The sequence below is a fragment of the Symphalangus syndactylus genome, chromosome 22 (assembly GCF_028878055.3).
Source record: "Symphalangus syndactylus isolate Jambi chromosome 22, NHGRI_mSymSyn1-v2.1_pri, whole genome shotgun sequence".
NCBI classification, from domain to species: Eukaryota; Metazoa; Chordata; class Mammalia; order Primates; family Hylobatidae; genus Symphalangus; species Symphalangus syndactylus.
The window spans coordinates 63,248,133-63,262,915 of NC_072444.2; the positions used below are offsets into that span (position 1 = coordinate 63,248,133).

General features: G+C 37.8%; 1 long non-coding RNA gene and 1 pseudogene across 1 annotated transcript in view; both read right to left on the reverse strand.

The window, feature by feature from the left end:
• Positions 1 to 513: 513 nt before the first annotated feature.
• LOC129472501 (E3 ubiquitin-protein ligase RNF14-like) lies at positions 514 to 1,767 on the reverse strand (annotated as a pseudogene).
• A 4,987-nt stretch (positions 1,768 to 6,754) lies between these two features.
• The window catches only part of LOC134735603 (uncharacterized), a 31,024-nt gene continuing 22,995 nt past the window's right edge, over positions 6,755 to 14,783 (reverse strand). The window contains exon 3 of the long non-coding RNA XR_010118857.1: positions 6,755 to 6,884. This is a non-coding gene — a long non-coding RNA (uncharacterized lncRNA). The remainder of the gene's footprint in view (positions 6,885 to 14,783) is intronic.

Here is a 14,783-nt window from a genome sequence, read left to right on the forward strand (position 1 = left end):
CAGCCTCTCCTTGTAGCTGGGACTACAGGCGCCCGCCACCACGCCTGGCTAATTTTTTTTTTTGTATTTTTTAGTAGAGACGGGGTTTCACCGTGGTCTCGATCTCCTGACCTCGTGATCCGCCCACCTCGGCCTCCCAAAGTGCTGGGATTACAAGCGTGAGCCACCGCGCCCGGCCTAAGTTTAACTCTTGACCCCTCTTTTCCTACCTAAAGCTTTGGAGAGAAAATAAATATTTAACTATTCAGTGCTTTGCACACATTATATTTAATATTCTGTTGTTTCATTTTCTGAAGCTTTGGCTTATGATTTGGCTCAACTTACATTACATTAAAAATGTATGAATGCACCTTCATCAGTACTACCACATGAAAATATAAAACTTGTTCTTCCATATCTTCTATACAGGAAGAGTGAATAAATAGTGCTATAAATATCCTGAAAGGTTACTTTGTGTACTTGACAAAAGATTAGGGAAAACCAATCCACTTCCAGATCTTGAGCAGTCATTAACTAGTCTTCAATCCCATCTTCCCAAATATCTCCATTAACATCCACAGCATGAAACAGCCCATTAAAACATGATGAGTTAGGATCAGTGAAATGTTTGTAAGAGTCTGCTCTAGAGAAAGAACCCATGCAAATCCAACAGAAATATTGCATACAGCCAGTACATGACATCTTATTACATTCACCAATTTCTCTGCGGGAGTTCCACAACATGGCAGCTCTTTGAGTTCTTTTCTAGCCCCTCCTTACTTTCCATCTCTTCCAATGCCTTCTGAATCACCCTCTTATGATACCTTTGTTACAAAATTCTTTTATTGGCCTCATCTGCGTTCAGGGATTTATTTGATAAGTCTATTAATTTATCTGCAGTCACCTTACATAGAGAGACCCCATGGTAGGTCAATGTGCCCAAGGTACAGAAGGCAAAATTGCAGCTGGAGCAGATGCCCATGCTGCAGCCAGGATTCTGCATCACAGGGAGCTGGCAGCATGAGCGGGGGCAGTACACCACATGTGCCATCAGGTCCAAAGTGGACTGGAGGAGAAGGCAGTGATAACAGGCACTAGCTCTTTGACCTGCCCGGGAGTGGCCATCGAAGGGCACTTTGGTTTTGTGCAGTTGAGGCATTGGACCTGACCGTCTCTGATCTGGAGTTCAAAGTCATCCTTCAGACAAGCTTTGCAGTATACATACCTGCCCTCCAAGAAGTACATGCATTCACTGCCCAGCTTCTCACAGAAACAGATATTGCACAGGAAAAATTTACTATTAAAGCATTTTATGTGCTGAGCTTGATCAAAGTCCAAGATTTTCTGGATTAGACTTGACAATGATTCCACATCCGCACAGCTCTCTCATGCACAATTTCCTCTTGGTCTACATTAGATCCAGAAGCTCCTCCAGTATCTAGCTCTGTGCTGGGAGAGGCTTGGGCTGTCATTCTCTACACTTATTTCTGAGAACCCATCTCGGGCTCAAAAGGAGAGACAATATTCAAGTACACTAGGGTCTCTTCCTTAAGAAACTGCAACCAGGCAAAAAGGACCATGCTGCCATGGTGTTCTTCCCATAGGAAGTCTAAGTGCTTGCACAGAGCAGATAGCACTCACAAATATCTTGAAATTCTGTGGCAAATCCAAATAGAACCTGGTTTCTCCACTTTGAACAGACTCTGCTTTTCTAAATTCATCACCATCATAAATACTCTCCAGGGCCAACAATTCACCCTCCTGAGCTTCTCTGTCTTCTGACAACATTTAATTTTCTGAGGAACTGTTAATAACAATCAGAAGAAAGAGATATTAACAGTGCAATCTCGTTTCAGTTCAGAGTGGAGTTCGTGCAAATCCCATTTATTGTCCAGCTGGTGGAGCTGAGACTGCTGAAGCTGGGTATGCTGGCCTATAATGTTTCTGCTGTGAAGTCTGCTGACAGAAGTTCCCTTTTGTGTGAAAAGTTTCTTTTCTCTTGTTTTTAAAATTCTCTCTGACTTTTATAATTTAATTATAATGTTTTTCCAGTATACCTCTTCGGGTTCAGCCTATTTAGGAATCTTTGGGCTTCATAAATCAGAATGTCTATTTTTCTTACCTAGATTTGGAAAATTTTTAGTCATTTTTTTTCTTTTTTTTCTTTTTGAGACAGAATCTCGCTTTGTCTCCCAGGGTAGGGTGCAATGCCACAATCTCAGCTCACTGCAACCTCCACCTCCCGGATTAAAGCAATTCTCACATCTCAGACTCCCAAGTAGCTGGGATCACAGGTCCCAGCCACCACGCCTGGTTAGGTTTTGTATTTTTAGTAGAGGCGAGGTTTCACCATGTTAGTCAGGCTGGTCTCGAACTCCCAACCTCACATGATCCACCCACCTCAGACTCCTAAGGTGCTGAGATTACAGGTGTGAGCCACTGCACCTGGCCTATTATTTTTAAAAATAAGATTTCTTCCCATTTCTCTTTTTATTTTCCTTCTTGGACTTCCATAACAGGTATATTGTTTCATTTGATGGTGTCCCATAACTCCCATAAGATTTTTCACTCTTTTTTGTTCTTTTTTCTTTTTGTTCTTCTGACTGTATAATTTCAAATTAACTGCCATTGAATTCACCGACTCCTGTTTGATTTAGCCTGCTGTGAAATGAAGATTGCTAGTAAATTTTTCAGGCCAGACATTGTATTCTTTAGTTCCAGGATTTCAGTTTGATTCTTTCTTATGATTTCTAATTCTTTGTTGAACTTCTCCTTTTGTTCATGTATTGTTTTCCTGATTTAGTTTCATTGTCTATCTTCTCTTATAGCTCCTTAAGTTTCCTTAAGTCTAATATTTTCAATTATTTATTAATTTTTTTTTAGATCTCTATTTGTTTATTGTCATTTACTAGTGTTCTATTGAGTTTCTTTGATGGTATCATGGTTGCCTGATTTTTCAGGATTTCTGTAACCTTTTGTTGATGTCTGTGCACTTGAGGAAGCAGTCACCTCTTCTAGTTGTTACTAACTGGTGTTAGCAGGGAAAGATCTTTGCCAGTCAACTCAGTCAGAGATTGCAGGTGTATAAACTGGCACAGTTCACAGGTCAGCTGGGGGGCAGTGTTCACAGGCATGTGTGTCTTTGGTGGGCCTTTTGCAGGTATTTGCAGGGGGCAGTCCTGCTGTTGGGGTCTGTGGCTGGCCTGGGCTGCCACTGGAGTCCACAAATGGGTGTGGCTGCCTTCAGGGTCTATAGGAAGGTGGGGTCACCATCATGTTCACAGGTGGGCCTGCTGCTGAGTCTACTGCCATGAAGCTCCATTTACTTTCTTTGTGCCTTAGACAAATTACTAAAGCTTATTAAGTTTGTAATTTTCCATCAGTTATGGAGATCATACTTAAAGTATAGTTGTGACAATTTAATATTATATCATAGATAAAGCACCTGGCATGAGATATTGTCACTGTTGTAGAATAAAATTACCAAGGAATGATGAGGAAAGGCTAAAATAAATCGCATGATACTGAATTAGAGTCAGAGGTATCAGCATAAACTCATGTTTATTTTAAAATATTTGCAAATAGATATGGGAATAATTATTGATATGTATGTACGCATGACATAACATACATATACATATTTCCTAGCTTTGTGAGCAGAGAGGACTTAGAAGCAGATATTCCCATATCAATCAGCACATCTAATGTCCATATCTTAATTACTAAATACTATTCTTCAATAAAAAGAACAAGAAGTCCCTGGAGAAATGGCTGATTCTAGGACCAGGGCAGCAAAAATACAGATAAATCTGGATCATCTTGTAGTACCAGAAAAAAGAAAGCACTTTAACAATAACAAAACAAAGGATGGGTACATAACAATAGGACATAGGAGCCAACCTGAAACATTTTTAAATGGGCAAAGATGGAATAATTTTAACACAATAAATAGAGATAATACTGGATTATGACCACCCAAAATTAAATAAATATCCAGTTCATACTGATCTAAACAAATGATTAAATACATAAATAAATTGGGGAAAATAAATGAATATTCTTTAGAAAAGAATTTTAAAGAAGAAACAGAAAGGAAATTAAGGAAAAATAATATCACCACTACATACTGTGATACAGGCTGGGAATCCCTTATCTGAAATGCTAGGAGCCAGAAGTATTTTAGAATGTTTTTTGATTTTGGAATATTTTTATATTTACTGGTTGAGCATCCGAAATCTGAAAAGTCGAAATTTGTTTTAGCATTGTCAGTGCTCAAAAAGTTTTGGATTTTGGAATTTTATATTTGGGATACTCAACCTGTGATGGCTGTAGACAGGATCCACAGATGAATGCTAAAATTTGTGGGTGGATCTTTATAAGGAAAGAGTATATTTGCTTAGACTTAAAGTATTATGCTCAAAATATTTATCAATTACTGTGGTGGTTTTAACATTTGTTCACAAATTCCTCGTAAGTTTTCAGTGAAGAAAGCTTATATCACTAGTAGTAGTCATGTTGATATCACATACGTCTGATAACATGATATGACACTATCAGAGAATGTATCACCTTTATTCTTCTTGCCCAGAACCTCAGTCAAATCATGAGAAAACATTAGAAAACCCCAAGCTGAGGGACTCTCTACAAATACCTGACCAGTACTCTTCAAAACTGTCGAAGTAAACAAAGAACAAAGTGAGATTGATTAGAGGAGACTATGTGTCATGATGACTAATGCAATATCTGATATCCTGGATTTAATTCTGGGGCAGAAAAAAGACATCAGTAGGAAAACTTGTGAAACCTGAATAAAGTCTGCAGTTTAGATAATATAATAGTATGCCAATGTTAAGTCTTAGTTTTAGTAAATATACCACAGTTACATAAAAGACTAATGTTAGGGGAAGCTGGATGAAAGCTATTCAGGCATTCTCTCATCTGCACAATTCTTCTGTAAATATATAATCGTTTTAAAATAAAAAGTTTTTTTAAAAAAACTGCTGTATATCCTTAATAAATAATAGCTATTATCATAGCTTTCTAAGATGACTCCTCTTCTATTGATTATACAATCCACTTTCCCCTTTTCTGAGAAAAACGTCCTCCTTGGCCTCCAGATCCCTTTAGTTATAATGGTGAGTTTCCCAGAAATCACATTAGTAAATATGGCGCCTCCTACTACATACCTCCTATGCCCTGCCCTGTCATAGCTGATTGGACCAGGAATGGGCCCTTGACTGAAACTGAGCCAACGAGCCCCTTTCCCAGGGAATTTCAGATTCCAGATACATCTGTCTGATGTCTTGACTAGGGAGATCTATTTAAGAGCTTTTAGAATTTATTTTCTAGTATCTTGCCTGAGAAGCAAAGAAGCCATTCTATAGCAAAGGAGCAGAATAAAACAGACATGCCCTGAGAGGGAGATAAATCGGTAGAGAGAAGACTACCTGGGTCACTATGGAACTCCAGCCTTTAGTTCTGAATTCTGTCTGCTTCCCTACACTTAGATTCCACAAAATAACCACTTTCCCTGTTTCTCTTTAGGTATAAACTGGCTAGATTTGGTTTCTGTTAATACGACTAAAAAGTGTTAATATAACCACTTTGTAGAAAATGACATGTGAATCTAGACTCTATTTCCTGTTGTGTTTGCTTTTCAATAATTAAGGTCAGTAATTTTTTAGTCATATTTTATATAAACTATCTGGTTAAATTACCTCTCTGTTTACAGGTATACCACACCTTTTCTATTCTGATCATTTGTTTATTCTGTGTTCACTCTCCCAAATGCCTTCATTTTATCTCACACCCCAATTCTATCTATACTTCAGGGCTTGATTAAAATGTCATCTCTTTCATGCAGACTTCCCTGTCACCCACTCAGAAAGAGAAAGAAAAAAAATCCATGTCCCCTTATCTGCACCTTTTGTGGCAATTATTTCTTTTTATTTGCATAATTACTTACATATGCTTATTCTCTTTCCTCTTAGATATGAAGCTACTTGAGTTCACTATCCCTGTTCTTATTCAGGCACCATTTCAAGAAATATTTATATAATAATGTAAACACATACATTAATTTCAACTGCTTTAAATAAGACAGAAATGCAAGGTATTAATAATATTCAACAGCATCCTTTTCCTGTAATTAATAAGAAAAAAAATTTTAAGTAAAGTTATCTCACACATACTTCTAAAAATATATTGGAAAATATCTTCATCACCCTGGGTTTGGCAAAGATGTTTTTTTTTTTTTTTTTTTGAGACGGAGTCTTGCTTTGTCACCAGGCTGGAGTGCAGTGGTGTGATCTCAGCTCACTGAACCTCTGTGTCCCAGATTCAAGCAATTCTCCTGCCTCAGCCTCCCGAGTAGTTGGGACTACAGGGTGCGTGCCACCACACCCAGCTAATTTTTGTATTTTTAGTGGAGACGGGGTTTCACCATGTTGGACAGGATGGTCTTGATCTCTTCACCTCGTGATCCACCCGCCTCGGCCTCCCAAAGTACTGGGCTTACAGGCGTAAGCCACCGCACTTGGCCAGATTTCTTAAACACGACACACAAAAGTACTAATAAAATAAAAGTGAATATATTACACTATATTAAAATTAAGAATTTGTTTATCAAAAAAGTATAATTTAAAAATGCCATTAAGATGGGAGAAAATGTTTGTAATATACATAAAAGACTAAAACCCAGATATTTTAAAATGTACAAATCAATTTTTTATTTAAAAAAGGACACATTCTAATAGAAAAATGCACAAAGACTTGAGCAGGTCCTTCACAGAAAGGGATATCTAGATGGCCGTTAAATTTATGAAAATGTGCATGACATCCATAATCACCAGAGAAATAATGCCTATTAGCCACAGTGAGATACCACTTCACACCTGCCAGAAGAGCTGAAATGAAAAAGATGGAAAAAAACAAGTGTTGACAAAGTGGGTGAGGAAGTAAACCAGGAGGCATTGCTACTATGAGTGTAAGCTGATGCAATTATTTTAGAAACCAGCTCAGTATGATGAACTAAAGCTGAACACAGGCATAATTTATGACCCAGTAGTTCACACCAATGCATGTATACGTGTGTACATCAATAGACATGTATAAGAATGTTGATAGCACCATTATTCATCATAGCCAGAACCTGGAAACAAATGTCCGTTAACAGAAAAATGGATACAAACTGTGGCACATTCATACAGAGGCACATTAAATAGCAATGAGAATGAACAAATTATTGCCAAACTCAAAATATATGGATGACTGAATAAACATAATATTGAGTGTTTGTTTTTTAAAGCAGGAACAAAGATTTTTCTACTGTGGGGTTCAACTTACGTAAAGTTCAATACTACGCAAAACTAATCAGTGATGTTAGAAGTCAGATTGTGGTTATCTTTTTTCAGGTGCTAGTGCCTAGGGTATATTCTATTTCTTAGTCCAGAGACTGACTATACAGGTGTATTCACTTTGCAAAAACCCAGCAAGTTGTAAACTTATAATTTGTACACATTTCTTTATGATGGTTATGCCTCAATAAAATATTTTTAATAAAAGGTTTTTACAAATTATTTGCAGCAACAATTTCACTGCCTTAGGCTCCATGCCAAAGAGTTGTGTATGTATGAATTACATATCCTTTTAGTAGCACAAAAGCTATTAAAATCAATATTTTTATATTACACCTTTAAGAATTAAGAGGTAAAATTACACAGTGATTTATTCAGCAGTACAAATGGAAACAATAATAAGTGTTTATTGATTCTGAAATTATGGAAGCCTGAGAATTTAAATCAGCGTTTCAGTATGCTGAAGCAATTCATTTGTTCAAATCACCTTGGCATTTATGATTAGCTAGAATTTGATTAATCGGGGGTATATGTCATCATCTTGCAGTGTGAAAGTATCCCCCCAAGTCTCTTTACTTTTCCTTTGGTGTATTTTGATCTGGGGCGTTCTGGGACTGTCCTTAACATTATAAACTCACTTGGAAAGGCAGATAATGCTTAAAATATAGCCAAGTGGGTTATGGCTCCATTAAAACTATCAGAAGGATCAGCAGAAATAAGTAATAAGAATCTATCTAGGCCAAGAAACAAAATCTGCTGTATGCTATGGAAATCTCCAGAAAAAAGGTGCTTCCTTCCCACCTCCAATCCATAATGAACTTAAAACAATCTCTAGGACTTCAAGGCCTAGTACAAAAACATTTTATTAGGTTTTCTGGGTTTCAGCGATTTTTCTCAGTAATCAGATTTAAGTTCAAATAGACATTGGTACGCCTGGAAGAATCACAGAAGGCACTACAGGGCATAAAGCAACAAGGAACTGTGCACCTCAGAGTAGGTGTGGTTGCTAGTTAAGGAAAGGAAAGGGGAGCCCTTTAAATTGTATACTTTTTTGAGACTCCAAGATGTAAGTGATGGTTCAGGCCAGTTAACCCTGGCATGCTAAACATTTTCTAGGCACAACTCACCATTTTGTTCCTTCAAAATGGGCACTAATGTTATCGACAACCTTGCCATTACACACACACCCTCAAAGAGTTCAGGCTTCTTCCTGGGTTTCATACCTTAGGGGTCTTCACAAATTCCTAACTCTCTCTTTCTCACACACACACACACATACACACACACACACACACACAAGCATACCTATTAAAAAGCACATATGTGGCTCTGCCACTCAAGACCCTGTCCTTGACACTGGCATCATGTCACTAGAACCCTGTACTGTTCAGTTCCCACGTAATTGCTCTTCCACACCTCTTGCCCTACAAACTCAACTGTGCCCTTATGTGGTGAATGTATGAGGACTGTGCTAATTCCAGTATCAGAGTCAGAAGCTGCCTCCCAGTTGCTGTGGATTGAATGTGTTCCTCCAAAGTTCATGTATTGGAAACAATCCCCAAAGCAAAAGTGTTGGGAAATGGGGCCCTTTGGAATGTGAATTGATTAGTGCCACCATAAAAAGGGCGTGAAGGAGTGGGTTCACTTTCTTCTGCTCATCTGTCATGTGGGGACAAGGCAAGAAAGCCCTAACCGGATGCTAGCACCTTGATCTTAGACTTCCCAGCCTCCAGAACTATGAGAGTATAAATTTCTGTTCTTAATAATTATATTCAGATGTCTTTGGTATTTTACCAATTTTTAGCTATGTAAAAACCATGGATGTAATTCACATATATTTTAATTTGGTTTTATATGTGCTATAAAAGTTATATTAGAAACAATTGGAAGATAAAATATATGTTATGTAACAGCTTTTAGGATGATTTATCACGTTTAAATATTAGCATATGGCATGTAGGCCTCCATTTTTTTATCTTGCTGCAGACTTCACAAATGTAAAACGGAGGTCTGCAATAAGTCAGATAAAACTCTGTCACCTCATTAATACTATTTCTAGTTTTTAGTCTTCATATATATTCTCTGATGTCAAGGTTATTTTTTAAAAAGTAAAAACAAAAGAATTATTAGGAGTTTTGGCACCACAACCTAATGTAATATTATACTAGTAACTTTTTTATCTTCCTAAGTCTTTTAATAATCAGAGGTGGTTTTGTTCTGTTTTCAAATGTTAGAATCTGATTATCTTTTAATCAAACATTAGTTTATTCATAATCATCTGCATTTTTATTTTTTATTTACAAGATACTTTATGTGCATAATATTTCCCAAATCTGCCTAATCCTAAAATATCACATGGACCACTTCCTAACACACAAATTTCTACATCCCAACCCATATCCATATTTCCTGTATCGAAATATCTAGGAAAGAGAATTTTGTGTATCTTTTTTTTTTCCTTTTTTCCCTCTTCTCCCCTCCCCTTTTTCATGAACACCTGAAAGGATTCTCATCAAATAAGTCTGAGTAACACTGTTTTGTAAGGAAGCATTCTTCAGTGACAGATCACAGATTATTATTCAACTTCTCCAAGCTTGTTAGGTCAAACAACAAACATAGGTCATCTCTTTTATGACCTAGAGTTGGGTCATATAACATCTCTCTCTCTCCCTCTCTCTCTCTCTCTCTCTCACTCTCTTTCTCTCTCTCACCCTCCTCAAAACCAAATGTCTTTTAGTAACATCTTACAGTTATTCAAAGCACTTTCACATCTATAGTATTGTCTTAATTTATTCTCAAAACCAGGCTATGATAGAGGTGTTATTATCCTCAAGTAGTAGATTGAGAGACTGGACATAGAAGGGCTGAGAATCCTGTCGACATCATCATGTATCTAGGCAGAGATGAGACTAAACTAGGTCTCCAGTTCTAGTGTCAGTTAGCTCTTACAGTATGATACACAACCACAAAAACTCAGTGGCATTCAGCAAAGAGCATATAGTTTGGGTTCAAGTGCCTGAGACTGGGCTGGGGCAGCTCCTCTTGTGCATCTCATACTGGAACTCATGCTAGAGGCACCTGGAGCATAATCTCCTGGCACTGCAGAAGCACAGTGCAGAGGGAAGCAAGCCCAACCACTCATAAAAAATTTCAAACCTCTGATTACATCATACTTGCTAATTTCCCTTTGGCTAAAGCAAACCCAAGTCAAGGAGGCAGGAAGCACACTCTGGCTAAAATGAAGCCATAGCAAAGGAATGAATCGATTATTTTACCAGAGCTAAGGAAAACTTTGCATCAGTTATTCAATCTACTTCACTCAAAGGCACGGTTCTTTCTACTAGATCATACTACTTTGACCTTCAAACTTTGACACAGGCTTATTTTCATGGCTTACCCTGGCTATTTTAAAATTTGCTACATAGGAAAAAAGTAATTTTACAAATAATGTATAATTAAAAGCTCATCACAAATTAGTGTATTACCTTATACAAAAATAATGAATACAAAACAAATGTTTCAGCAAATAAGAAAATAAATATATTACTAGTTCAGCTTGCTGAGTCTACCATAAAATAATGTTTCATGCTAAAAGTTTTGTCTATTGTTTGACTAAACACTAAAGAGCTTTCTTTAAAGCAAATCCACAAGTAATAGAATAGCTAAGAATTTGTACAGTTATGAAATATAAGCTTAGAAAATGAAGAAAAGTTTTTAAATGTTAAATTTCTAAGTCTATACCTTCAGGCAATTGCATATCTTGAATTTTGAAATTTTCTTTTTCAAATAATGACTAGGAAAATTGTTTTAAAAAGTCAGCTTCCTGTTATATTCTGTAGACAAATATTTTTCAGAAAAAAATTTAATATTAACATTTTAATCACTAAGCAGGAGTTATTAATAATGGAATTCCTTGAATGAACTATTGTTTTCAAAAGACACATACATACATTTTTTCAATTTAATTAATATTTAATCATAGGAAGCATGTTTTTAATTGGACAAAAGGTAGACTCTGGCATCATGAAATTTGGGTTCTAGTAGGTCAGTTCAAATATAGTTAGAGCACAGGCATAAAACTGACTCTGTTATCAAGTTGCTTGTGAAACATGTTGAAATAAAAGTGATTGTATTATTAGTCAAAATATTATCTGCCCCTACATTTGGGAGGTTACACTTTCACCTTATGAAGTATCAGGCATAGTTATTTGCCCAGCAGTGACCTCCCTGTGAATGCATTATACAACCCTACCCTGCTGACTTTAGACATATATACCTTGAGGTATCCCTCCCGGCAGGAGGATTGTGTGTCCCTGTGATGGTAAACCCAGGACTTTTTTAACCAATGAAATATACTTGGAAATGACCTGGGCCACTGGAAGAAGAAGATTTGGGTACCGCTGTATGGTTATGCCATGCTCTGTTCTCTCTCTATGATGAGGCAGTACACATTTCCCATTGATACTGCTTCCTCTGCCTTGATCACAATCAGAGATGTAGAACAAAGTTTCAGCTGACCTTTGATAAGCCAGCTGTAATATGAATGAGAAATGAATCCTGGTCTTTGTAAGCAACTAAGATTTGGCTTAACACTTTACAGCCTAAACTTATACTCTACAGCCTAAACTTACTGGTATAGAAATTGATCCCCAAAGTGAATGTTATCATAACACAAAACCTGAAATACACGGCATTAGCTTCACTGCTGGACAGTGGATAACCAGGAAATTTATTTACAGTGGAAAGACGTGACCCTTACCATGTAGTGGCAAATTGGAATAACCAGGAAGAAAGATAATGTACCAAATGAGCTTATGGCTTTAAGTGGAGAGGTTGGGAGACAATGTTAGGACCATGCTTTGGTTGCTATTGGCTGCATTTGGTAAGGTACTGCAAAGAAATGAACTCAGAAAAGGACTGATGGCTTGTAAATAAGAGTCAAAGGAAATAAAGAGAGCACAGAAATTTGTGGGCCTTTCAGTTTTGAAAGATGCAACTGTTTTTCATCTCCAACTGGTAAAACATTAAACCAAAAGACAAAGCTTTGGGTGACAGAGGCCAATTTGAAAAGAAGTTTCATGGGAAAGACAAAATCAAGCATGTGACCATAAAACCCATTGTGAAACTTCTGAATCAATTAAGAAATCAAACAAAAATCCTTTCAGGTAGACAAACAGTAGAGGGAGAACATACTAAGGATGTGCCTTCTGTGAAAATCTCATTAGCTTACAATGTCCAGAATTACTATTAGGAAAAGGAGCATGTATCAAGAATTGTTGATGTAGGTATTGGTACAGGAACTAAATAAAATAAAATAGACAAAAGGCCATGTAAGTTTTTGACAGAGTTGTACTCCAAAGATCATCCAGTCTGGACTAAATAAGAATGACTGAGACATAAAGTAAGTCTTGGTCCTGAACTTTCTGTGAGTAGTGTATCATTTGAGGTTAAGTCAGGAAACCAGAGCCACTATATGTATTACAAGGAATGAGGAGAGCATCCATTGAAGTACAGAGAAACAACAACAAAAAAAAAACAGAAAAGAAAATGGAATAAGGGATTTAATATGGGAATTAGAGTTTATACAAACATAAGTGGAGCTGGAAAAGTAAAGGGATTGGATGTAGTAGTTGAGAAATTGTCACTAATGATTTTATCCTGACATGCTGGCATGGGAGCACAAGTTGGAGCTTGCAGGAAAATATAAGTAACCTGTGTGTGTCACTGCCAAAGAGGAACTGGAGAACCTGGCAAAGAAGGAGCTCAGGGAGAGTCTTGTGTAAGCCTCTGTGGATCCACAAGCCAAGGTCAGGTGGGCCTGAGGCAGCTGTTGGTCAGCATGGCCAGCCATCAAGATGAGCTGAAGCAGGAGAGTTACAACCAAAGACTCACCAGGCACCTCTGCAGATGATGCCTGATGACCATAACCTCCCAAGAATGATATCCTCTACTCTTATCTGCCTTCCAATCTCATAAAATTTCTTTTAATGGACCAATCCATCTCACAACCATACAGAGAAGATTCTGAGAAATGTAGTTCCTAATCTTAGGAGCCCAGGTGCTAAGTCAACAGTAGACAATTCAACACAGAAAGGAAGCAGGCTCAGAAGCAGCTGGGGGTGAGGGGAGGGCAAGGAGAGCATTTTCAAATGTGGCCAAAGATGATCATGAAAAACACAGTAACTCCCAGAAGATGGGGCTAAAAGTCATAGAATACAATGGACTGAAAATCTACTTACAAGAACAGAGACTAGGTGACTAGGCTGTGAACCTGGAACAATTCCACACACCCCCACCCCGCCTGCCCTGCCACTGCGCCCCCTGCTCAGTAGAAGAATATTGCTTAACAGGATTTCAGAATATCTATGGACCAGTAACTGCTGTGTGCATCTCATTGTTCTCCTTTCCAAATAGAAGAGTTAACTGTCATTATCCTGTCCCTGTTTTTCCATCCAATCAGTGTTCAAGTCATTTTAGATATTTTTTAAATACAGTTTGACAGGTACCTGCAAACTGTAGCCTTCAGGCCAAATCTGGCTGTCTCCCATTCTTGTTAAGTACAGATGTCTTGGAATGCAGTTCATTCGGCTTTCTATGGCTGTTTTTGCATTATAAGGGCAGAGATGAGTAGTTCTGACAGAAACTGTATGACCAACCCACAAAGCCTAAAATATTTACCAATCTGGCTCTTTGCAGAAAAAGTCTGTCAACTCATAAATAAGACCTATACAATGCAATTGGTGGCCGTCGCAGGAAGTCAGGGACCCCGAACGGAGGGACAGGCCGAAGCCACGGCAGAAGAACATAAATTGTGAAGATTTCATGGACATTTATTAGTTTCCCAAATTAATACTTTTATAATTTCTTACGCCTGCCTTTACTGAAATCTCTGAACATAAATAGTGGAGATTTCATGGACATTTATCACTTCCCCAATCAATACCCTTATAATTTCCTATGCCTGTCTTTACTTTAATCTCTTAATCCCATCATCTTCGTAAACTGAGGATGTATGTTGCCTCAGGATCCTGTGATGATTGCGTTATCTGCACAAATCGTTTGTAGAGCATGTGTGTTTGAACGATATGAAATCTGGGCACCTAGAAAAGGAACAGGATAACAGCAATTTTCAGGGAACAAGGGAGATAACCATAAAGTCTGACTGCCTGCAGGGCCGGGCGGAACAGTCATATTTCTCTTCTTACAAAAGCGAATAAGAGAAATATAACTGAATTCTTTTTCTCAGCAAGGAAAAGCCCTGGGAAAAGAATGCACTCCCAAGGGGAGGCCTCTAAAATGGCCGCTCTGGAAGTGTCTGTCTTACGCATTTGTAGATAAGGGATGAAATACGCCCTGGTCTCCTGCAGCGCCCCCAGGCTTGTTAGGATTGAGAAATTCCAGCCTGGTGAAATTCTAGTCAGACCAGTTCTCTGCTCTTGAACCCTGTTT